The 26,346-nt window shown below is 45.4% G+C and overlaps 1 protein-coding gene across 4 annotated transcripts in view; it reads right to left on the minus strand.

Moving 5' to 3' along the window:
- TRAK1 (trafficking kinesin protein 1) overlaps positions 1 to 26,346 on the minus strand; it is a 290,199-nt gene that overhangs the window by 191,546 nt on the left and 72,307 nt on the right. For 3 of the 4 annotated variants that reach the window (XM_081969801.1, XM_081969800.1, XM_081969802.1), the window contains exon 2: positions 23,887 to 24,081. The exons of the other annotated variant lie outside the window; for it this stretch is intronic. The gene's annotated coding sequence lies outside the window, so the exon portion shown is untranslated. The remainder of the gene's footprint in view (positions 1 to 23,886; positions 24,082 to 26,346) is intronic. 4 annotated transcript variants of the gene reach the window in all.

The following is a 26,346-nucleotide window of genomic DNA, read 5'->3' on the forward strand; positions in this document are numbered from 1 at the left end:
GATCTGCAAAATTGGCTCTTAAGACTGGTGGACTTCAACTCCCAGAATTCTGAGAATTGAAGTCCACCAGTCTTAAAACAGCCAACTTTGCAGACCTCTGTGTTAGCCCAAAGCCTGGCGCTGGGCGGGCCTTGCTCCCCCATTGGTGGAGCCCCAGGAAGCGAGGAGGGAGAAAAAGAGACGGAGGCAAGGAGCTTCTCCCCCCCCCCCGCAAAAATCTTATCAGGGAGCCGGCAGGCAGTAGCTAATTAGCTGATCACGCGGCGTGATCGGCTAATTTGCTACTGCCCGCCCGGCTCCCCGGTTAGATTTTTGCTGGGAGGAGGCGGGGGGGAAGCTCCTTAGCCTCCATTTCTTTTTCTGCCTCCTCGCTTCTCGTCCCCGCCCGACTTCAGGATCCTCCCTAATCATTGTGGGTTGAAAAGAAAAAAGGGAAAGAGGCGCTTGTTTTGAAGTGCCCGAGAGGAGGGAGGGGAGCGGGCGCCCGGCACACAGAAGAGCCGGATTAAAGTGTGTAAAGAGCCACATGTGGCTCGCGAGCCGCGGCTTGCCGACCACTGGTATAAGACAAGGTGACAAGACTGGAACAAACTGTATATACTGTGATTGGACAGAAGGATAGACAATGTATTAAGTAGGCTAATTGCTAATGGTTGAGACTAGCTGTATATAATGTGAATGTATGGTCACTTCGACTTCGCGGTACTGCATTGTTTTAAATGTAAAAATAATAAAAATATGTTCCCCCCAAAATAATAATAATACAACCAGTTTTTGTAAATACGTTTTATACATTGCTAAAATATGAAGTAACAATTATGAAGGAGCATATACAGTGGGGCAAAAAAATATTTAGTCAGCCACCAATTGTGCAAGTTCTCCCACTTAAAAAGATGAGAGAGGCCTGTAATTGGCATCATAGGTAGACCTCAACTATGAGAGACAAAATGTTAAAAAAAAACCAATCAATCACATTGACTGATTTGGAAAGAATTTATTTGCAAATTATGGTGGAAAATAAGTATTTGGTCACCTTCAAAAAAGCAAGATTTCTGGCTCTCACAGACCTGTACCTTCTTCTTTAAGAGGCTCCTCTGTCCTGCGCTCATTACCTGTATCAATGGCACCTGTTTGAACTTGTTATCAGTATAAAAGACACCTGTCCACAACCTCAAACAGTCACACTCCAAACTCCACTATGGTGAAGACTAAAGAGCTGTCGAAGGACACCAGAAACAAAATTGTAGACCTGCACCAGGCTGGGAAGACTGAATCTGCAATAGGCAAGCAGCTTGGTGTGAACAAATCAACTGTGGGAGCAATAATTAGAAAATGGAAGACATACAAGACCACTGATAATCTCCCTCGATCTGGGGCTCCACGCAAGATCTCACCCCATGGGGTCAAAATGATCACAAGAACGGTGAGCAAAAATCCCAGGACCACACGGGGGGACCTAGTGAATGACCTGCAGAGAGCTGGGACCAACGTAACAAACGCTACCATCAGTAACACACTACGCCACCAGGGACTCAGATCCTGCAGTGCCAGAATGTGTCCCTTTGCTTAAGCCAGTACATGTCCAGGCCTGTCTGAAGTTTGCTAGAGAGCATTTGGATGATCCAGAAGAGGATTGGGAGAATGTCATATGGTTAGATGAAACCAAAATAGAACTGTTTAGTAGAAACATAACTCGTCGTGTTTGGAGGAGAGAGAATGCTGAGTTGCATCCAAAGAACACCATACCTACTGTGAAGCATGGGGGTGGCAACATCATACTTTGGGGCTGTTTCTCTGCAAAGGGACCAGGACGACTGATCCCTGTACAGGACAGAATGAATGGGGCCATGTATCATGAGATTTTGAGTGCAAACCTCCTTCCATCAGCAAGAGCATTGAAGATGAAACGTGGCTGGGTCTTTCAACATGACAATGATCCCAAACATACTGCCCGGGCAACGAAGGAGTGGCTTTATAAGAAGCATTTCAAGGTCCTGGAGTGGCCTAGCCAGTCTTCAGATCTCAACTCCATAGAAAACCTTTGGAGGGAGTTGAAAGTCCAAGTTGCCCAGCGACAGCCCCAAAACATCACTGCTCTAGAGGAGATCTGCATGGAGGAATGGGCCAACATACCAGCAACAGTGTGTGCCAACCTTGTGAAGACTTATAGGAAACGTTTGACCTCTGTCATTGCCAACAAAGGATATATAACAAAGTATTGAGATGAACTTTTGATATTGACCAAATACTTATTTTCCACCATAATTTGCAAATAAATTCTTTCCAAATCAGCCAATGTGATTGTTTGGGTTTTTTTTTTACATTTTGTCTCTCATAGTTGAGGTCTACCTATGATGCCAATTACAGGCCTCTCTCATCTTTTTAAGTGGGAGAACTTGTACAATTGGTGGCTGACTAAATACTTTTTTGCCCCACTGTATATAGATTCTTGAAAATTTACTATAGGGAGTAACTTACTTACTCAACTTACATAGTATAATCTTTATTGTCATTGTACAAAATAAATACAACGAAATTGGTTTTAACCTCACTGCTGCAATCCATGACAACAAATACAAACAACATAAATAGTATAAGGAATAATCCCAATGCAAGTAATTAGGGGAAAAGAAAAAAAAAAGAAAGAAAAAACTAGTCATACATTTCCGCGTGTGCGTGGAGTGATTGTGGTTGTGTTTAAGAGACTGCATCTCAAGGATAGAAACTATTTTAAAACCTATTTGTTCAGCTGGCTATGCTTTGATGTCTTCTGCCTGATAGTAAAAGTGTGAAGAGACACCGACCAGGGTGTGAATCGTCTCTGAGTATTTTCCTTACTCTGCTAAAGCAGCAAGATTTGGTGATGTCATCCAGTGGTGTTAGAGGGCAACCAATGGTTACTTGTGCCGAATTGACCACTCTCTGTAGTGCCTTCCTGCCCACAGCAGTTAAACCAGCATACTGTACTATAATACAATATGTGAGGACACTTTCTATCGTATATCGATAGAAAAAGTCATCAGCCATTGTTCCATTTCATTTTTTCGCAGGACTCTAAAGAAATGAAGTCTTTGTTGGGCCTTGCCAATCACTAGGGACGTGTTGTTTTTCCAGGTGAGATCTTGACTAATAAGCACTCCCAAGAATTTAAAAGAGGAAACTCTCTCCACACAGCCCCCCTCTATATACATTGGAGCAGGTACCTCTCTGTGCTTCCGGAATCTAGCACCCTCCCCTGTCTAGCACCCTCCCCTGTCATATAGATGTAAGTTATTTTTTGAGCACCATGAGGATATCTTCTGGACTTCTTCCATGTATGCTGATTCATCCCCTCCAGTTATGAGACCCAGCACAGTTGTGTCATCTGCACACTTTATTATGAAGTGTTATCAGAGGTTATGCAGTCATGTGTATACAGTGAGTACAGGTAGGGGCTGAGCACACAGCCCTGAGGGGAGCCTGTGTTGAGCTTCAGCGTGGAAGATGTAAAGGACCCAACCCTTATTGTTTGTGGATGATCCATCAGGAAGTCTTTGATCCCTTCACAAGTGAGGGGAGGGAAATTCAAGTCAGTCAGCTTTTCAATAAGAATGCCTGGTAAGATGGTGTTAAAGGCCGAGCTATAGTCTATAAAGAGCATTCTGACATAATTTCCAGATTTCTCAAGGCGGCTCAGTGCAATATGTAGAGCAGTGATGATAGCATCCCCTGTCAACCTGTTGCTTCTATAAGCAAACTGGTGTTGATCAAAATTTGGTGGAAGACAAGACCTGAGGTGTTGTAGGACCATTCTCTCAAAGCACTTCATCACTATAGATGTCAGTGCAATGGGTCTATAGTCATTCAAGCTGTTTATGGCTGCTTTCTTTGGAACTGGGATAATTGTGGCTGCTTTCAAGCATGATGGGACTCTAGCTTGTGGCAGGGAGATGTTAAAAATCCTTGTCAGAACCCCCGTTAATTGGTCAGCACAGACCTTCCCCCAGCACCCTGTCTGGACCTGCAGCTTTGTTGGGATTTACAGCCTTCAGCACAGTTCTCACTTGATATTCATCCAGGGTGTGTAGCTGGAGGTTAGAGGACCTTTGGGCTAGAGCCACAAAGACCGGTCTTTTGACCTCAAAGCAGGTGAAGAAGCTATTTAGCTCCTCCACCAGCAGGCATTAGCACTGGCTATTTTTTTTCATATCGCCCTTGTTAGTTGGTTAGGTGTTGTAGCCACTGCCACACCTGTCTTGAGTTATTATCTTCCAGATGCTTCTCTACCTTTTATTTGTATTTCCGTTTAGCCATCTTAATGCCTCTTCTCAAGTTTGCCCTGGCCTCTTGTATTTGCCTTTTTTTCCTGCCTTGAAGGTGGAGTTTCGGGCTCTCAGAAGTGATTGTACCTCTGCTGACATCCAGGGTTTATGATTATTGTAAACTATGATGCACTTATTCACTGTTACATTGTCTGTTCATGTTTTAATGTAGGAGAGTACAGTGTCAGTGAATTCTTGCAGCTCCAAATGTTCAAATATACTCCACTCAGTAGTCTCAAAGCAGTCCTGCAACTGGCAGACTGCTCTCTCTCGAGTCAGATTTTGACAGTTTTCCTGACTGGTTGTATCCTTTTCCAAAGGGGGTTATACTTTGAACACAGTAGCAGAGAGATGTGGTCAGGTGTACCCAGATGGGAGAGGGGGATTGCTTAATATGCCTGCCTTAAGTTTGAATACATATGGTCTAGAGCAGTGGTCGGCAAGCCGCGGCTCGTGAGCCACATGCGGCTCTTTACACACTTTAATGCGGCTCTTCTGTGTGCCGGGCGCCCGCTCCCCTCCCTCCTCTCGGGCACTTCAAAACAAGCCCCCCTTTCCCTTTTTTCTTTTCGACCCACAATGATTAGGGAGGATCCTGAAGTCGGGCGGGGACAAGAAGTGAGGAGGCAGAAAAAGAAACAGAGGCTAAGGAGCTTCCCCCCCGCCCCCTCCCAGCAAAAATCTAACCGGGGAGCCGGGCGGGCAGTAGCAAATTAGCCGATCACGCCGCGTGATCGGTTAATTTGCCACTGCCCGCCCGGCTCCCCGGTTAGATTTTTGCTGGGAGGGGGCGGGGGGAAGCTCCTTGGCCTCCATTTCTTTTTCTGCCTCCTCGCTTCTCAGCCCCGCCTGACTTCAGGATCCTCCCTAATCATTGTGGGTTGAAAGGAAAAAAGGGGAAGGGGCGCTTAAAGTTTCAAAATATTGGAGCAAAATATCGCTTCAGAGGCAACAGTTCTCCTGGGGAATTAGCCCTGGAGTTTCACTGCCCCACCCGGTCAAACCTCGCTTTCCGCACATGCCGCGTAATCAGCTAATTTGCTACTGCCCACCGGCTCCCTGATAAGATTTTTGCGGGGGGGAGAAGCTCCTTGGCCTCCGTCTCTTTTTCTCCCTCCTCGCTTCTTGGGGCTCCACCAATGGGGGAGCAAGGCCCGCCCAGCGCCAGGCTTTGGGCTAACACAGAGGTCTGCAAAGTTGGCTGTTTTAAGACTGGTGGACTTCTCAGAATTCTGGGAGTTGAAGTCCACCAGTCTTAAGAGCCAATTTTGCAGATCCCTGGGCTAATATGATTGATGCCCTTGGTGGACTTCAATTCTCAGAATTCTGGGAGTTGAAGTCCACAAGTCTTCAAGCTGTCAGGTTTGAAGACCCTGGGGTTTTTTTTTTCTAAAGGGTTAGGGGTGCAAGGGTCTTGCAACTTGACAGCTTTAAGACTTGCATGCTTCAATGCCAGAGTTCCTGAGCCAACATGACTGGAGGAGGAATTCTGGGAGTTGAAGTCCACAAGTCTTAAAGCTGTCAGGTTTGAAGACCCCTGGGGTTTTTTTTCCTAAAGGGATAGGGGTGCAAGGGTCTTGCAACTTGACAGCTTTAAGACTTGCATGCTTCAGTGCCAGAGTTTCTGAGCCAACATGACTGGAAGAGGAATTCTGGGAGTTAAAGTCCACAAGTCTTAAAGCTGTCAGGTTTGAAGACCCCTTGGGGTTTTTTTCCTAAAGGGTTAGGGATGCAAGGATCTTGTAACTTGACAGCTTTAAGACTTGCGTGCTTCAAATGCCAGAGTTTATTGAAACTAAAAACAGTGTACCATCCTATGTATTTTCGGTTTTAAAAATGTGGCTCTCAAAATAAATTTCAATCGTGGTTTTGGCGAGATTTGGCTCAGTTGAAGAAAAAGGTTGCCCACCACTGGTCTAGAGTGTTCTTACCTCTGGTGGGACACTGCACATACTGCACAAATGTAGGGAGAACAGAGTTTTGACAGGCTTGATTAAAATCCCCAGCCATGACAAAAGCGCCCTCAGGTTAAGTTTGCTGCTGCCTCTCAATGTAAACTTAGAGAGCGCTGTGCTAATATTTGCATCAGGTGGAATATAGACAGCAGTGATAACTATAACAGAAATATCTCTAGGTAAAGAAAATGGCTGACAAATGACAGTTAAGAATTCCACATCTGGAGAACAGTATGTATAAGTAACTCTACTGTTAGTACACCAGTCACTATATGTGGCAATACAAAGCCTCCACCTTTGCTTTTACCAGAGTTGCTGTTTCTGCCGAAGCAGTGTGTGGTGCGGTTAGTTAGCTCAAGTGGATGAAACCAGGCCTCTGTGATGATCATCAAACAGCAGTCATGAATGAGCTTATTCGCTGCCATCCATAGCTCTAGTTCATCAGTTTTGTGGACAAAGTATCTAGAGTTGGTTAGAAAAATGCTTCGTAATGCTGGTCTGTGAGGCTACTTCCATAACTGAACTAGCAAACCAGTTCTTGGTGTGTCATCAGTCACATTCTCCAACGAAGCAATTTCGCAGGTTATAGAGGATGCTCCCTCCGGCCACTGTGGGTCTGTGTGGATATGACCTTAACATGGCTGGTTCAAATGTGCTTTGTTTTGACAGAAGTGAAAGTTCCTCAATGCAGCTGCGATGTTCGATTATCCCATCCCCTGCCTATGGCAATTCGAGAGCAGGTCAAGAATGCTTAGTGAGTTGACATTTGCTCTGTTTTATTACCTTTCTTGCCACGGTTGTTAAGTGAATCACTACAGTTTTTAAGTTAGTAACATGGTTGTTAAATGAATCTGGCTTCTCCATTGACTTTGCTTCTCGGAAGATCACAAAATGTGACATGTAACAGGAAGATCACAAAATATAACACAACCTGCCCAGCTAGTCTGCAAAGCTGAAAAGGTTGGAAAACTCTGTAACAGGAGCTGAACTTTATATGTTATTTTATAAGTCAAGATAACCAATCTCTCCCATGAAAAGATTTGAGGAGACTCGATGGATCATGCATAACATTCATCTTCAGACATTGAATGTCTTCAGAACATTCACCTAAAAGTATTTTGGAAAACAATTATTCTGCCAGATAAATCTGCACTATAAGACTTTTATCATCAATCTTGGTATTAGTGTGCCAAATCATTAAGTGTTCAAATACAAGGTCAATATTCAAATTTTTAAAAAAGAAATGGGGCAAGAATATACATTTGCTAAACCCTCTTCTAAGTAGGAATCTCTTCACTTTGATTCAGTGGTTGGATTCAGCTGGTTCACACCAGTTCAGCGGAACTAGTAGCTTTTTCAGCAGTTTGGTGAACCATCTGAATAGCACCACACCCAGCCACAACCTGAAGCTGGCTTCCCTGTGGCCATTTTCTTTTTGTAGCTTTCCTCTAAGGAGATTTCTCTTTGCATTGCTTCAGGGCTGACACAGTCTGAAGCTAAGGGGCCATGGAGGGTGTGTGTGTAGAGATAGCTGGGGGGTTATAGCCAAAATAAAATTCTTTTAAGAACGTTTGTACAGATGTTTGAAAGATAGAGACTGAGGTCATCTAGCAACTGGACTATGTAGTGAATGAACTATATGACTGCAGACTCTGGGAAAAAGTAATAAAGGTTTACTTTTAATTTGGTGTAAAACCAGCAGGAACCTATAGCCGGTTTTCCACCAAGTCTGTGCCAATTTGATATGTCCAAATAAAATATTCTTTGAGGAATATGCTTGCCTCGGAGTTCTCATTGAAGGATGTGTATTATTTGGAACCTTGACGCCTTGTCCCTCCCAGCCACTTGCCTCAGATGAGGCTGATACGTCCAACAACGGCTTTGACTGGGTTCCTGGTGCTGGTCGAGGCTGATGAGGTGGTGGTGCCACATTAGCTGTGGAAAGCAGGGTTCGCTTAGAAATCAGCAGCGACGGCTACAGCAATTTCAGGACTCCTGAGCAGCTCCTCAAGCAGGGTTTCACATAACCTCAGGAGCCTCTCCTGCCGCCAAGAAAGCACCTCCAGGCAACAACACCTCAAGTACTTCACTCCGTCGCTTCATTGCTGTCACACACACACAGTCCCCTTTGTTCCCAAAATCCAGTGTCTGGTTTAATGGAGGAAATGGGGGTGGCTCAGCTCCCCGGCTGATGAGACTGGGCCACAGGGAACCGTTTCCTGCTTGCCTCTCTCCCTGGGAGCTGCTTGCCCATGCTGTCCGGGAGGCCGCTTCCCCACGCTATCCAGGAGGCTGCTTGCCTGCACTGTCTGGGAAGCTGCTTGTCCATGCTAGCCAGGAGATGAGGCTGCATGTCCATGCTAACTGGGAGATGAGGCTGTATAGCCGCGCTGGCTGGGAGACTGCTTGTCTGTGCTGGCTGGGAGGCTGGTAGCCTCCCAGCCAGCCAGTAGCCTGGCCAGTGTCAGAAAAGAATCCAGAATCATAAGTAATCCCATGTTTCTTTCAACTAGAGATTTTTAAATTGCATACTTGTAACGTAAGTACATAAGTAGACTTTTATTATTTAGTAGAAAAAATTCTATTAACAAGGAAATAAGTGGGGGTGGGAAATTTGGAGGAGCTGAAATTGCTGTCCATTTCTTCCATTATCCCTGGCTTCTGCAGTTTCATCCACTATTATTTCCATTTTAGAATGAAAAGGCTTAAAGTTGCAAAAATAATAGTTTTATACTAAAGGAGCATTTCTCAGGATGCTGCAATGTATATTTAATGCAACCACATAGGATGATCACAGTACACAAACATATAAATTGATAACTTCCCTTGTTGTACTTTTCAACCCTACACAATCATAGTATCTGCAGAGTCCTTGGGAGAAAAATATTTTTAGGGAGAGAAGAGAGATAAGCATATTTCTCATCAGACAAATAAGTAGAACAAAAAAGACTATCTGGTCCCCGTAAAGTGGATTCAAAACATCCCTAACTTTGTCTTTTCCTGCAAGATACAGGTCATGTATCAGCTTTGCCCTCCCCCTTTCTTGTTTTGAATTTCCTGTCCAAAGGTAATTGGGCTTTTTGGCTTGGAACCAAAGGTATCTAGGCTCAGACTGTCCCTTCTTTTGTCTCAGATAGGATACTTTATGGTGGTACAGTTTTCTTCCTGATAAATAATTGATGGGTATTTAGTTATAAGGAAGGCAATGTCTATTTCAATAAGAGAATTTAAAACTATTTTATTTTAACAAAAAAAGAAGTAAAAATATACAGAGAAAATTGGGATAAGAAAATAAAGAGAAAAACCAAGAAAAGTTTTTCTTTTGTATTATTGCTAAACGTAATATTTCAAGAGCAGAAAAAGAATGAAGGGGTATAAATGTGCATTTATCACGTTTTTCTTACAACAATTAGTTGAATTAGTTGTTTATCATTATTTTAGGTAGTAATTTATCAAATCAAAAACACAACATGCAAAATTTGCAATAATCTTTATATTTTGATCAACTGTAGGTTCAAAAAACAGAGGTGAATTTGTGATATGGAATCATTTCTCAAATGAAGCCACTTAGTGAAACAGAATCTTTATAATTTGCATTATATCTTTGGAAAATACTGCTGATGTGAAAATGCTAAATTTATATAATATACTCTGTATGTATGGTATTTGCAATTCATAGCACTTATTTCTTAAGCTAAAATTAATATTTCATAACTGGAAATAGTTCTTGAAATCCACTGCATTTATTAATAAACCCTTATTAATTTTGTTAAACGACGTGCTTATTGGACAATAGTGAATTCTAAAAACTGACTTTATATCAAGGTGCTTCCATATTTACAAAACATACAAAAAGAAAAAAATCTGTTTTTTGTTAAGTAACTATAAAAAGGCATGTGCAAAAAGTATCCTCAGAAGAAAACAAAGAATATTTCACAGGTTTTAGATTAATGACGTAAAAGGTACATGAGTCCGAAAATATGTTTGCAGGATGGCTGGAAAGGGAGTTGCTCAAGCACTTTATTTAAATAGATAGTCCTTGACTTACAACCATTTGCTTAGCAACTGTTCAAACTTATAATGGTGCTGAAAAAAGATTTAAGATATTTTTTAAAGAACTTTGCACTTATGACTATTGCAGAATCCCTGAGGTTATGTGCTCAAAATTCAGGCACTTGGCAACCAGCATGTATTTATGATGGTTGCAATGACCTGGGATCAAATGGTTGCCATTTGCGACCTATTCAATTAGCTTCCAATAAGCAAAGTTAGTGTAGGAAACTGATTCACTTAACAAGCATGGCAGTTTGCTTAACAACTGTAGCAAAATAGGTCATAAAGTTGGGTACAACTCATTTAATGACTGCCTCACTTAGCAATAGAGGTTCTGATCCTAATTGTAGTTGTAAGCTGACTACCTGTATAGTTTTAACAGAATGTAGTAACGGGATATGTTGGTACAACTAAAGAAAGATGTGTAGAACTTTGATACCTGACTCATGGAGGTGGATTAGATTAGTTTAAATCAGATTTAGACCCAAGTGACTTGGAGTGAGAATTTCTAAAGCAATTCCATTTTGCATAAAACTGTTTTAAGGACTAATATCAAATATGAAAACTAGTTTTTAGATTTTCCCAGAGATTCATAAACTATTGCTTAGTGTTGGCAACCTGTGATATGCAAACCCTGAAGCAAGTACAACTCTCTGTGGTTTTAAAACTAGAAAGTCAAGAGATGAAAGAATTTGGGAAATAGAAAATTTCACTGCTAAAATAAATAGGATACAGAACACTTTATCTGGCTACAAACATGCAAGTACACTTGATATGGTTAGCAGATAGTATTGCATTGAAACAAAAATGCATATATGTTGAAAAACTGTAGGTCAGTGATAAACGAGTTTGTAAGATGTGTGGTAACTAATACATAAATCTATGCTTGTAAAGCAAACAGGCAATTGACTAAGGTCACAAAATTAGACTTACCATTATTCCTTTTGCACAGTTAATTAATAACAGAATGCCCGCCCAGCCAGACAGGTGATTGGCCTTGCAGCCAGGTGGGCAACCAGCCAGGAGGCGAGGCAAGCAAGCGGCCAGGAGGTGAGGCGACCACCTGGGCAAGAAGCCATATGAGGTAAGGCTGAGCATGACAAGGAGTGGCTTGGAGGGGAGGAGAGGGGCGAAGCCAGGCATGGTGTGGTAGGGAGAGGCCGGACAAGGAGAGGCTCTCTCAGTGAGTGATATCAAGTTGGCCATGCCCACCCAATCACATGACCACTCAGCCACACCTACCCAGCCAGTCATTAGGGCAGAGAACCGGTTGTTAAATTATTTGAATCTCACCACTGCTTAGTTTGCCTAATATAGTATATATGGTACTCAAAATAATATTTTTATACATGAGAATAAGTAGATGTAGATTTGTTGGTGAAATCATAGGTTGCTCCAGCTTAAAAACTAACTGCTCCAAAGTAGTTGTGATTAATCTGTATATATGAATTATGTGTTCCACTGATTTAATAGTATAAACTCATATAGACTGAATAAATAGAATTTGTACCAGTTAATTTTTGTTGTTAAATTAACCTGTGAAGGAGTAATTATGAAATTTAAGGATGCTCTTTTATTTAAAATTAGAATTCTTTATTAGCCAAGTGTGATTTATACACATAAGCAATTTGTCTCTAGTGCATAAGCTCTTAGTGTATATACAACAATAGGGATAGATGATTATCGAACTCATTGTAAAAATACATTCATCATAAAACATTAGCTGCAACACTTAGTGATAGTCATGTGTTGTGGCCCAGCAGAAGCCGTTGGAGCTGCCACCAGACTCCGACAGCGAGGGTCCCTATGAGTCGGCTCTGGAGGATGTGGAGGACCCTGGGCAGGGTTCTGCCTCCGAGCAGGGATCAGAGAGGCTGGTCGGCCACCAGGAGGCGCCTGAGGCATGGAGCAGTGGTGAAAGCCAAAGGAAGGGGGCTCCTGATGTCATGCCTTGGAGCAGTGGGGAGGAGTGACGGGACAGTGAGTCAAACATCAGCAGTGAGTTGTTAGATGTTCATTATCAGCGCGCTAACAGGCGTAAGGAGCAATTGCGCAGTTACAGGAGGTAATTGCTCTCAGCTGCTGATAATTAGACTCCTCTCCAGACTATAAAAGGACGGCTTGTGCACACGCCCTTTACAGAAGTCAACACATGAACTAATGTGGGAGAACAGTCTTGTGAGCATGGCAGGCTGGATTGCTGCCAGTGCTATCAGTGCCGAGTTGTTATGAAGGCTTTTTTGTTTGTTTGTTTGTTTGTTTTATAACAAAGTTTTATTGGTTTTTTTAGTATTTTGCAAAGGAAAAAGGTAGGGGAAAGGTTACAAATTTTGGCAACTGCAGTGTGCGGTAGGTGCGCCCCCCCTCCATACTCATAGTATACATTTGCACATAATTCATTATTAAGTAGTAACATAATAACATATAGTCAGCATATAAATTCAGTTAATGATTTCGATCAGTTTATGTCAGGTGGATTTTCTTACTCATTTTTGTGATCTGAGCTTTCTCGATGTTGCCCCATCTCCCCCCACCGACAGGGCTCCGGCCCCTCCCGTGTCCTGTGTATCTGGTGGAGGATCATCAGATTTTTCTAGGAGTAGTTTGTTTTTTTCCATAAAGGCCTGTGCCTCTATGGGTGTATTAATTCTAACTCTTGTCTCCTCCCAGAATATTAGCATACCTTCAGGCATCAACCATCTAAACCACACCCCCTTCTGGTATAATTTATTCGCTAGTTGCGAATAACTTTTTCTTTTTTCTCTTACTTTCTTGGGGATCTGTTTCAGAATGGTTATCTCCTTATCTTTGTATGTCAGGGCTTGCTCCCTTTGGGCACTCAGAATTTCATCTCTTGTGCTTTTTCTGAGGAATTTAATGTGTACCTCCCTGGGAACATTGTGTGTTCTAGCATAAGCTGAGTTCACTCTATAAACCAGGTCTATTTCCCACCCCATCTGTTGCTTCTCTTTCTGGATGTAGTCAGCCAAAATGTTTGTCATGATGTCCCTTATATTTTCATCATCTGTCTCTATCACATTTTGAAATCTAAGATAAAAGGACATTCTCTCTATTTTCATCTGCTGGGAGTCAAGTTCTTTGTTTCCCTTCTGCATCCCTTCCCTCATCTCAGCCGCCCCACCCTCCAAAAGGTCCAATCTCTGTGAGTTCTTATTAATTTTGGCCTGGTTCTCTTTAATTTCTTCTTTCATCTCCTGCAGTTGTTTCTTTATTTCCTCTTGTCCCTGTAAAAGTTGCTGAAACATTTGTTGAAACTCCAACTCCGAAGATTTAGGTTGCATCAAAGCTGTTATTGTTGATTGTGTACTAGGACTGGAGGTTGCAGATGTCGGGGCAGAGGCAACAAAGCCAGGCTTTCCAGGAGGTGGTTTTTTAGGTGGCATTCTTTGTACAATAAAAAGTTCGGTCAGTATAGATAATGGTCAGTCAGAAAGGCAAGGCAGCCAGGAGAGTCCAGGAGACAGAAGGTCCAGGCAGAAGAGAGTTTTTGTTTCCACTGGCCCTGGCAATAGAGCAAAATTTCCACTCCAGGGAGTTCAAAGGACAGCAATCCACAAGAGATTTGTCTGAGTAGCACGGAAACAAAGACCGGAAGCCTGAAGTTTTAAAGGTGGAGTCAGATTTCATATTTCATAAAGACAACGGAAGTGTGCAATCTTGCCCTGCCAGCTTCGGGTTTAGAGGCAAAAATAAAGTTTTCAAAGTTCAATGTTCCCAAAGTTTCCAGATCATCATTGTTTTAAAGTTTAAATCCGAAAATTCACTTAGTAAGGGCGTGACATCATTGGTTGGCTCTCCCCCTCCTCCTCCTTCCCCTGGGGCTAAGAGCTAAAATGTTTCCAGCCGCCTGTCCAAGGGAGGGGGGGAAATCCCCCTCCCTCCAGCCACGCCGCTCCAATTCAAGCCGAAAGTTAAGTTTAAATAGCTGACTTTCTTGTTAAGATTGTTAAAGTTGTTAAAGGGAATGGAGGAAGATTCACGCCTCACCGCACCGCAGCCGCATCCTTCTATTCTCTTTTTCTCCGATCAGCCTCACAGTGAAGACGCCGGAGCGCCTCCCCTTCGTGCTCCCCGGTGCCTGGAGCGAGGCGGGGGCCCCCCGCCGGCCGCCACCGATCCAGGGATCCCCCGCAGCGCCGCCCCTTCGGCAGGACGCCTCTACGGGGCGTCCTGTGCCCCCCAAGGAGTGGGAAGCCCACCGGGGATGCGCAGGGCGGGCAACGCTTGCCCGTCGCCGTCAGAACCGGAAGCCGTTATGAAGGCTTATTTGTGTTGGATTGCTGCCAAGGACCTGTTCTGTCTGTCAATAAATCCGGTACCTTATCTGTGGTTCGGAGTGTGTGTGTGTATGTTGGTGGGGGGGTCAGAACAGATTAATTTCTGCCCCAAACGAAGCTCCATTAAGCTGAAATGGAGCAGCTACATGTTGAGAATGCCCTCTTGGCACAACAATTGTCTTTGTTGACTGGACAAATAGCCCAGGGGCTTGCTAACCCCCCGCCCAGCCAAGGAGGAAATGTCCAGTGGCTACTCCAGACAAGTCTGACGGCAACCAAAATATGTTTGCAGCGTTCTTGGGACAATGCCAGCTGTTTATCAGCTTGAGAGCGGAGGACTTTCCCATTGACCAGACAAAGGTGGGATTTATTATCAGTTTGCTCTCAGGCACAGCAGCTAAGTGGGCTACTCCGTTGCTCTCTCAGCCGAGCTCTCTGCTGGATGATTTCCAGGGTTTTTGTAACCATTTCAGGCTGATGTTTGAGGATCCCATTAAGGGGGAAACAGCCACCAGACTCCTTAAGTCGTTGAAGAAGGGGCGTGGCTCTTTGCAGGATTATGTCAGCGAATTCCGGCTGCTTAGTCAGGACTCAGCTTGGAATGTGCCAGCCCTCATGGACACTTTTCAGGACGGGCTGTCAGATGACCTGCAGGACGAGCTGGTGAGGATGGACAGGCCTCCGACGTTCAATGCACTGGTTCACTTATGCCTCCGGATAGATGCCAGGCTGCAGAGGAAGAGGCCTCGCCACGCATCCCAGGAGACTACTAGGGTGCCGGTTCCTCAGAAGACTACAGTTGCACGGGAGGAGCCCATGGAGTTGGGTGCCACCAAACCCCGCTTGTCATGCACAGAGATGGACAGATGGCGTGCAGGGGGGTTGTGTTTTTACTGTGGGGATCCCGGATACCTGGCTTTGGTTTGCCCCCAAAAGGGTAGGGGGGCTGCGTGGCCTGCGGCCTCCCCCTCAATTCCTAAACGTGTCGAGAAACAGGCGGAGCCCGATCTGAGGGAGATTTTAGGTTGGGTGCAGGCCGAAACAGAGGTGGACAGGCCGCCACGGCACATGATCTTAGCAGCACACATTCTCTTGTCGGGTAGTCCGCAGGGAATTCCGGCCCATCCTTTGGTTGATTCCGGGACTACCACGAACTTTATGGATGCAGCGTTTGCTACAAAATACAACATCCCTCTGTGTCCGGTGGACACACCGATGCGTGTCGAGACCATTGATGGCCGGGTGCTTCTGTCTGGGACTATCAAGGCCGCCACGCAGCCGTTGTGCCTGATCCTCGGGGAGCACGAGGAGGCCATCCAATTTTACGTGGCTTCGGGCCTGCATTTCCCCGTGGTGTTGGGCTTGGCTCGGCTGCGGGCGCACGACGCTCAGATCTACTGGTCGCAGAACCTGATCACGTTCCCGTCCCTGCAATGCGTCGACCACACCCGGCAGGTCTGTGCGGCCCAGGTACCCAGTTCGCCCAAGGTGACCGTGCCGCCCGGTTTAGCAGAATTTGCGGATGTCTTCAGCGAACAGGAGGCGGATCAACTGCTGCTGCACCGGCTTTATGACTGTCCCATTGACCTGGTACCTGATGCGAAACTCCCGACGGGTCGTCTGTACTCCATGTCTGAGCCGGAGTTGGCCGCATTGCGGGACTTTCTTGCCAAGAACCTCGCCCGGAGGTTTATCCGGCCTTTGTCCTCGCCCTTGTCTGCCCCAGTTTTGTTCGTAAAAAAGAAGACCGGGGATCTGAGACTCTGTTGCGATTACCGGCGCCTGAATGCCATCACGGTACGGAACCGTTACCCGCTGTCCCTGATTCCTGAGTTGTTGGAGCAACTTCAGGAGCCAACAGTGTTCTCAAAACTGAACTTGCGTGGGGCTTACAACCTGGTCCGAGTCAGGGCGGGGGACGAATGGAAGACGGCCTTTGGCACCCGGTACGGACATTTCGAGTACATGGTCATGCTGTTCAGGTTGACCAATGCCCCGGCCATCTGCCAACACTTCATGAATGACATCTTCTGGGACCTTTTGGATCAGTTTGTCGTCATTTACCTGGACGACATCTTGATTTACTCGACGTCCCAGAGGGATCCTCAACATCATTTACATCTGGTCTTGCAGCGACTCCGAGAACATCGTTTATTTGCCAAACAGGAGAAGTGGCAGTTCTGGCAGACTACCACTGAGTTCCTGGGACACCGTATCTCCCCTGAAGGAATTGCGATGGAGCCCAGCAAGGTGGAGGCGTTACATAGTTGGCAACCTCCTTGACGTATGAAGGATATTCAGAGACTCCTCAGGTTTGCCAACTATTACCAGATTTTCACCCCCAGCTTTGCTTTCTTGACTGCGCCCCTCACTCGGCTCCTGCAAAAGAAAGTGCCGTTTCGCTAGGGGCCCACGGAGCAACAAGCGTTCATGGCCCTGAAGCGCGCTTTTACCAGGGAGCCGATCCTGAAGCACCCTGAGTCCCATCATCCATTTGTCGTGGAGGCGGATGCGTCTGACTTCGCGGTGGGGGCGGTGTTACTGCAGGCTCACACCCCTGATGGTACCCTTTTCCCTTGTGCTTACTACTCTCAGAAACTCAATCCTTCCGAGCGCAATTACACCATCTGGGAGATGGAGTTGTTGGCTATCAAGGTGGCATTCGAGGCCTGGAGACATCACCTGGAGGGGGCCAGGCATCAGGTCGAGGTCCGGATGGACCATTGGAATTTAGAGTTTTTGACGACAGCGCGTAAGCTGAACCAACGCCAAATCCGGTGGTCTCTGTTCTTTGCCCGGTTCCATTTCAAAGTAACGTACATCCCCAGTGCGTTGAATCAAAGGGCGGATGCCCTGTCTAGGAAACCGGAGTACTCTGACCTTGCAGACTCACTTCCACCCCTGATGGTTCTACCCGTTGAGTCCTTCACTGCAGTTCAGGAACCCGTGGATTTACGGTCTCTGATACGGGATGCGCAGCAGAACGAGTGGGTGGAACACCGGCGGGCAGAGGTATGACCAACATCCCCATGGACCTTTGACTAGGACCTTTTGAGGTATCGGGACAGGCTCTATGTGCCTGCAGGGCCCCTCCGTGGACTGGTTCTCTCCCAGTGTCATGACACTCCAGCAGCAGGACATTTTGGCCTTTTCAAAACATTGCACCTGGTCTCCTGTTCTTTCTGGTGGCCCCGCTTGCGACACAACGTGCAGACGTACGTCACATCGTGTGTGCAGTGTCGAGAGGCCAAATCAGCAACGGGAGCTCCTCCAAGCTTGTTGCAGCCATTGCCGACCCCAGACAGACCCTGGGGGGCTGTGTCCATGGACTTCTTGACGGAACTGCCTCCATCGTCAGGTTTTACAACGGTCCTTGTGGTGGTGGACATGCTCACCAAGATGGCACATTTCATCCCGTTGGAGATTGCCAAAGCCCGCGCCACCACCCGCATGTTCATCCAGCACGTATTCCGGCTGCACGGCCTACCTGACCGGGTTGTATCAGATCGTGGGACACAATTCACGGCCCAGTTCTGGAAAGGGCTGATGGCCGCTCTAGACGTCCAGGTGTGTTTATCTGCGGCGCACCATCCCGAAACCGATGGGGGGACGGAGAAGGTGATTGGGATTCTGGAACAATATCTGTGCTGCTTCGTGAACCAGCAGCAGAACAATTGGGCGGAGTACCTGGCTGTGGCGGAGTTCGCGTTTAACAAATTGCAGCACACCTCCACACGGACGACGCCTTTCATGGTGAACGTCGGGTACCATCCTCAGTTTTTCCCTCTCACTCCAGTGGACTCTCCGGTCCCCGCAGCGCAGGACTTCCTCTCTGAGCTCCAGACGGTCCACCAAGTGGTGCGCCGCTATCTGAATCAGGCTAAGGAGGATTACAAGCGGGTAGCGGATAAGTCCCGACGTGCGGTGCCGGAATTGGCTGTGGGAGTTCGCGTGCGGCTGGCCACGCGGCATCTTCCATCCCACCGGCCGATGAAGAAATTGGACCACCGGTATCTTGGGCTGTTCCCCGTGGAGGCCGTTATCAACCCGGTGGCCTATCGCCTGACCCTCCCACGCTCGATGCAAATGCACCCGGTGTTCCATCGCTCGCTCCTGATCCCTGAACGATCGGCTTGTCCTCTCCGACGTCCCTCTTCTCCCCGGCCGTCTTCGTGTGAGGTGGACACACGGCCACCGCACAAAGTGACCCGGATCTGTGACTCGAGATGGCTCAAGGGACGGCTCCAGTATTTGGTCGACTGGACAGACGAGGGGTCGGACAGGGGGACCTGGACCGATGTGACGGCTGTGCATGCCCCTGCTCTGGTGCGAGCCTATCATGCGCGATTTCCCTCGCGGCCACATCGCAAGCGTCAGACCCGGGGGAAGGGCCCTAAGGTGAGGGATAGTGTTGTGGCCCAGCAGGAGCCGTTGGAGCTGCCACCAGACTCCGACAGCGAGGGTCCCTATGAGTCGGCTCTGGAGGATGTGGAGGACCCTGGGCAGGGTTCTGACTCCGAGCAGGGATCAGAGAGGCTGGTCGGCCACCAGGAGACGCCTGAGGCATGGAGTAGTGGTGAAAGCCAAAGGAAGGGGGCTCCTGATGTCATGCCTTGGAGCAGTGGGGAGGAGTCATGGGACAGTGAGTCAGACATCAGCAGTGAGTTGTTAGATGCTCGTTATCAGGGCGCTAACAGGCGTAAGGAGCAATAGCGCAGTTACAGGAGGTAATTGCTCTCAGCTGCTGATAATTAGACTCCCCTCCAGACTATAAAAGGACTGCTTGTGCACACTCCCTTTGCAGAAGTCAACGCATGAACTAATGTGGGAGAACAGTCTTGTGAGCGTGGCAGGCTGGATTGCTGCCAGTGCTATCAGTGCCGAGTTGTTATGAAGGCTTATTTGTGTTGGATTGCTGCCAAGGACCTGTGCTGTCTGTCAATAAATCCGGTACCTTATCTCGGAGTGTGTGTGTGTGTGTATTGGGGGAGGGGGTCAGAACAGTCATGGATACAAAATAAGCAATTAACATAAATCATACTAGGATACTAATTAAAGCAAGCAACACGTTATAGCAGTGATGGCTAACCTTTTTGCCATCACGTGCCAAAAGCGGGGGGAGCGCAGGTGTGTGCGTGTGTCATGCGCATGCGTGCCCACACCCATAATTCTATATGCCCTTTCCTCACGCATGCACGCATGCACCCCGCTTTTGGCGTGTGATCACATGGTAGACCCGTTTTTCACCCTCCCCAGGCTCCAGCGGCTTTCTAGGAAAGGGCTGGAAACGGCCTATTTTCGACTTCCGGTTTGCACGTAGGGACGTTTTTCTCCCTCCTGAAGCCTTCGGAGGGAGAAAAACGGCGTAACACACAAACCGTAAGTCTATTCCCAACTGGTTTGCGCATTGGGCCATTTTTCGCGTTGGATTGTTTTCAGGGAAGCCTCTGGAGGGCAAAAAACAGCTGAAAATGAAGACAAAAATCAGCTGGCCAGCCCGCGCATGCACACTGGAGCTGACAACGCAATGCCTCGCAAGCCCTAAGAAATGGCTAGGTTCGCCATCACAGAGTTTATTATTTATTTATTATTTATTTAATTTGACTTCTTAGTCGCCCCCTCTCCCCCCAGGGACTCGGGGCGACGTACAATAGCAACAATCACAACAATATAATGTGGAGGAGGTAGAAAATAAATAAATAAATTACAGTACTTTGAAACAATTAAAATCCCAATGACAGTTAAAATTTAAAAATTAAAATTAACAATTAAAAATGCCCAAGAGGTGGAGAAGCTCTAAATTTAAGCCAGGCCGGCTAGTTGGAACAGGTGGGTCTTCAATTTCATACGGAAGGAGCGGAGGTCAGTTGTTGTCCTAATGTCTGGGGGGAGGTCATTCCAAAGGGTAGGGCCCATCACAGAGAAGGCCCTACTCCTGGGCGCCGCCCTCTGACACTCTCTGGAGGACGGCATCCGGAGAAGTCCCTCTCTGTGCGAGCGAATAGGTCGCAGGGATGTGTGGGGCAGGACGCAATCCCGCAGGTAACTAGGCCCTGTGCCATGGAGCGCTTTAAAGATGGTGACTAACACCTTGAAGCGCACCCGGTAGGCCACAGGAAGCCAGTGCAGCTCGCGCAGGAGAGGTGTTATATGGGAGAACCGCGTTCTCCCCATAATTACCCGTGCGGCTGCATTCTGGACCAACTGAAGTCTCCGGGCGCACCTCAAGGGGAGCCCCATGTAGAGAGCATTGCAGTAGTCCAGGCGAGACGTCACCAGCGCGTGAGTGACTGTGCGCAGGGCCTCCCGGTCCAAAAGGGGTCGCAATTGGCGCACCAGGCGAACCTGGTGGAACGCCCCCCTCGCCACGGCTGCCACATGGTCATCCATAGCCAGCTGGGCATCTAGGAGGACACCCAAATTGTGCGCCCGTTCCACCAGGGCTAATTGCTCATCCCCGATGGCCAGAGATGGGATGTACTGGTTGAACCGGGAAGCCGGGAGCCACAGCCACTCTATCTTGGAGGGGTTGAGCTTGAGCCTGTTGTCCCCCATCCAGACCCGCACGGCTTCCAGACACCGGGACATCACTTCAACGGCCTTGTTGGGGTGGTTTGGGGTGGAAATGTACAGCTGCGTGTCGTCAGCGTACAGATGGTACCCCACCCCAAAACCACGGATGATCTCGCCCAGCGGCTTCATATGTGTTGAACAGGAGAGGCGAGAGGACCGACCCCTGTGGGACCCCACAAGTAAGGGGCCTCGGGGTTGACCTCTGCTCCCCTGCCAACACACATTGCGTCCGGCCAGAGAGGTAGGAGCGGAACCACCGCAACACGGTGCCTCCGACCCCTAACCCCTCCAGACGGCGCAATAGGATACCATGGTCGATGGTATCGAAAGCCGCCGAGAGGTCCAATAAGACAAGGATAGAGGAACAACCCCTATCCTTGCCCTCCAGAGATCATCCACCAACGCGACCAAGGCCGTCTCCGTGCTGTGGCCGGGTCGGAAGCCGGACTGGCGCGGGTCTAGATAATCAGATTCCTCCAGGTGACGCGGGAACTGCTGAGCCACCACACTCTCAACAACCTTCGCTAAAAAAGGAAGGTTGGAGACAGGACGATAATTTGCTAGCTCCTTTGGGTCCAAAGAAGGCTTCTTGAGCAGGGGCCTCACCACCGCCTCTTTCAAGGTGCCTGGTAAAAGGCCCTCACTCAACGAAGCGTTCACCAGTCCCAGTAGCCAGCCTCGTGAACCCTCCCAGGAAGCCAGTACAAGCCAGGAGGGACACGGGTCCAGTAAACATGTGGTGACTCGCAGTCGCCCACGCAACCTGTCCAAATCTTCGGTGACAACAGGGTCAAACTCCTCCCAGCGTGGTCTCTCAAGACTTGCCTCGGACGCCCCCCCTGGAGCACTGAAGGGGGTCCATCCCCTCCGGATCTGATCGATTTTATCCTGCAGGTATTCCCAAAATTCCTCTGCCCTACCCTGCAATGGGGGATCCTGCTGCCCCTGTGACAGAAGGGAGCGGGTCACCCGAAACAGGGCGGCAGGGCGGTTCTCTGCGGACGCTATAAGAGTGGCACAATATCGACGTTTGGCCACTCTTATTGCCACAAGGTAGGTCCTTAAGTAGGCTCTTACCTGTGTTCAGTGCTCGAGTAATAGTCATAAGAAGATAAGTTGATAGATAATAGGGAAGATGAGAATAATTATGGCAATACCGCCTTTCTAATTAGTTTGAAAGCCTTGTGAGAATTAATTGTTTAGCAGAATAATGGCATGGGTGGGGGGAGAGACTGTCTAGTTGTTCTGATGTGCAGTGCTCTATAGCATCATTTTGAGGGGAGAAGTTGAAATGCCCAGGATGCAAGGTTCTATAGATATTTTCACAGCCCTCTTTCTGGCTCATGCAGTATATAAGTCTTCAATGGAAGGCAGATGGTAGTAATTTTTTTTTTGCAGTTCTAATTATCTGTGTTTGTCTTGATTGGTTGCAATGCCAAATCAGACAGTTATAGAGGTGCAGATGACACTCAGTAATTCCTCTGTAGAACTGTATCAGCAGTTCCTTGGGCAGCCTGAGCTTCATGAGTTGCCACAGGAAGAACATTCTTTCTTGTGCTTTTTTGATGGTATTTGATGTTAGGTGTCCATTTTAAGTCTTGAGATATTATAGAACTTAGAAACTTGAAGATCTCTACTGTTGCTACTGTGTTGTCTAGTACTATAAGTGGTGTTGTCTAGTACTGCAAGCCTATTCCAGCCACGCCACAAGGATAGTTGTTCAACCTCCCATCTGTATGCAAATTCATCGTCTCGAATGACACCAATCACACTTGTATCATCTGCAAACTTCAATATTTTATCAGAGGGATCCTTTGAGATGCAATCATTAGTATATAGAGAGAAGTGAAGAGAGTACACATCCCGGGGGGGGGGGGGGGGGGCTGTGCTAATTGTAAAGGTATCTGATGCAAGAGTCTGACCTGATTACCATCATGTGCTGGTTAATAGTTTATTTTAATACACTCTGTATGACAATTTCCAATCTTTTATTATTGTCACAGACAAGCAAAAATCCAAAACAATATTAAACTGTGTTAATAGAAAACAAAATATCTTTCATAAGTATTCTGAATAGAAGTAAGGTGTGTTAGCTCATGTAAAAAAACTTTTAATTTAAACATAACTACAACCTTTGGAAAATTAGCCCAGATTTTTCAGAAACTGTAACCAAGTGCCTGCAACTGTACCATGCATAAGTTGCTTCCCTCCATCTTAACAGTAGTGTTTGAGCCATACATACACAGTTAGGCAAGAATACCCACTGAGACAGCTATGCAAAGCTTACAAAGAATATGTCTGAGTATGTCAAAGAGCTGGGTTTTGTTCATCCTAAGAAATACTGAGGAAAGTATTTCTTTCAAATGTTTTCACAGCCTTATCATACATTTTAAGTATAAAAACAAGGAAGATAAGAATGCCAGAAGAAATTATTTGATTTCAGACCTTGTCATATAGGACATTGATAGTATTTATAATAAAATTTGACTTTAAAAAACTGAAAACTTAATTAAAAATTGAAATACACAAGCTACATTCAAATTATTCTAATTAGATGGAAATTATACCACTTACAACAAAATGATGTTAAAATGGCACATTTTAAATGGTTCTACTTATAATGCAATTCTTGCACAGAATCTGGAAAAAAAGATAATTCAAAGATAATTGCATTATTTGAATCCTAATGTGCATATCTGGACTTACGGAAGTATTTCAATGTCTCTTCTATCTGCTCAGTTGTTAAGTCAATGTTCGCATCAGGAGAAATAAGAGGAGTATGAAGCCAATCGTCGTGGTCATAACCATAGATTGTATCGGCTCTTAGCTTGTAATGGGGGAGCTGCTCTTCCAGCAGACTGATGATTTCAACTTCGGGAAGATCAGTACTATTGCACACATCTAAGAGGATGGCAAAAAAGGAAGACGCCAATTGTGTTATATTTTTAAAAGTGCATTTGTAATTTAGTATAATCCAACTAAGCAATGGTTCAATAAATTCTAGTATCTTTAGAAAAAATAGAAATTAATACATTTTATGAAAACATGCTTTCAGTGTACTCACTCCCACAGAAATTGATTTTTGTGAACTCAAATTGTTAGAATTCAAATAATATATATCAGGGTGGATAAAAATCAATAAAAAAAACAAATTAAAAAATCAGACTTTTTTATTTAAATTGGATTTGTTTATTTTTATCAAATTTATTTTAATAAAATGCTTTTGGAGTAAAAATCTATCTAAAGATAGTTTTCTATTTAAGACACATTAATAATTTAGTTTATTCAGCATGAAATGGACCTTAGTTATGTAGCATGAGGCTGTATATTGTACAATATTGGGATGGCCGGTGAGTCAACAGCAGATCAGTGGAGGAACTGCTGCAGGACAGATATGACGGTTGCTCTTTTAAAATTATGATTTAAATCGAGTTGATTTAAATCAAGCCTTTTTACTAGTGATTTAAACCATGATTTAAACCATGATTTAAATTGTGATTTAAATTGACTTGATTTAAATCAAATCCACCCTGATACATACATGCATGCATGCACGCACGCATGCGCGCACACGCACACACACACACACCTTGCATTAATTCTTAATGGTCACAAATCTTCCTGCTTTGTTATTAGGATAAACAATGTAGTAAAACTAAAAAGTGAAATACCGTATTTTTCGGACTATAAGACGCACCAGAGTATAAGACACAGCAAGGTTTTGAAGAGAAAGTTTTTTTAAAAAGTTTTTGCATTCTGCAAACTTCTCCAAAACAGACGGTTTTTCGCAAAAATGGGGCTGTTTTTGGTCAAAAAAAAAGGGTATGGATAGCCTTTAGGAAGCTTATAGTGTGTTGCTGGGGCCTGGGGGGGGGCAAAAATTGGGCCATTTTTCACTCATTTCTGCCCTCCCCAGCCCCCTGGAGCTCTCTGAAAGCCTTCTTAAAACTATGCATGGCCATTTTGGTGAAGGAGGTGTAGTTTCGGGAGGCAAAAAATGCTCTATTCAGTGTACAAGACACGCCCAGATTTTCAGCCTCTTTTTGAGGAAAAAAGGTGTATCTTATATTCCGAAAAATATGGTAATTGCTATTTTTAAAACTTTTCTATCCTCTTAGCAATAAATATGAAACACTTGTTTAAAATGTAAACATACTAAAATTTATATTAAACAGTTTGTTTTTACAGTACTAAATGTCATTTTTTTTTGGCTGAAAGAACAATTAACCACACCTGGTCATCAAAGCCAAGTATTATTGATCTGAAAATCACAATTATATTTCCAGCCTACCCAGAATGAATATTTAAAAATTAGAAGCTGCAAGCATAATTATTTCTGAAAATAAAAGTAAAATTAAAATCAAGACATCCAGAATAGACATCCTTTGAATCATAGAAAGATATTGGAAAGCTCCAAAATGTTCTTGGCCACAGAGATATGAAAGCATATATAAGATAAAATGTATCACAAAAGTTCTGAGAATGGAAACTAGAGACGGGACACATGCTGCCTTCCAAGTATGCTGGGTTATAACTCCAATTAAACCAATCATTGGCTATGATGGCTGGTGATTATAATCCAGAACTTGATTTTTTTACATATTGTAGTATAATTTGTATGTATTTTTTTTACTACATTGTGCTTTAACAATAGCACTTAGACTTATATACTGCTTCACAGTGCTTTCACAACCCTCTCTAAGTGGTTTACAGAGTCAGCATATTGCTCCCAACTATCTGGGTCCTCATTTTACCGACCTCAGAAGGATGGAAGGCTGAATCAACCTTGAGCCAGTGGGACTTGAACTGCCAAATTGCTGCCAATCAGCAGTCATCAGAAGTAGCCTACAGTACTGCATTCTAACCATTGCACCACCACAGCTTTCCAATTATGCTGAGATTAAAATTTTGTCCTTAAATTTTTGCATTCTATTTCACTCATAGGATAAAAACATAAATATTGTCCTATTTTGGGTTGAATAAATCAACCTTTAATGTAAAATGCCCCAAGAAGATTCTTACCTTTTGATGCTTAATTACATCTTTATCCCAATTCATGGCTCTTATCAACACTATGCTAAGTATGTTAGGCAGTGTCAGTTTCATCCTTTATGACAAAGCAATGCTGTTTGTCATTAGTAACCTTACCATCATGTGACTCATATA

The sequence above is a fragment of the Natrix helvetica genome, assembly GCF_964273705.1.
Source record: "Natrix helvetica genome assembly, chromosome: Z".
In the NCBI taxonomy this organism is placed as follows: domain Eukaryota; kingdom Metazoa; phylum Chordata; class Lepidosauria; order Squamata; family Natricidae; genus Natrix; species Natrix helvetica.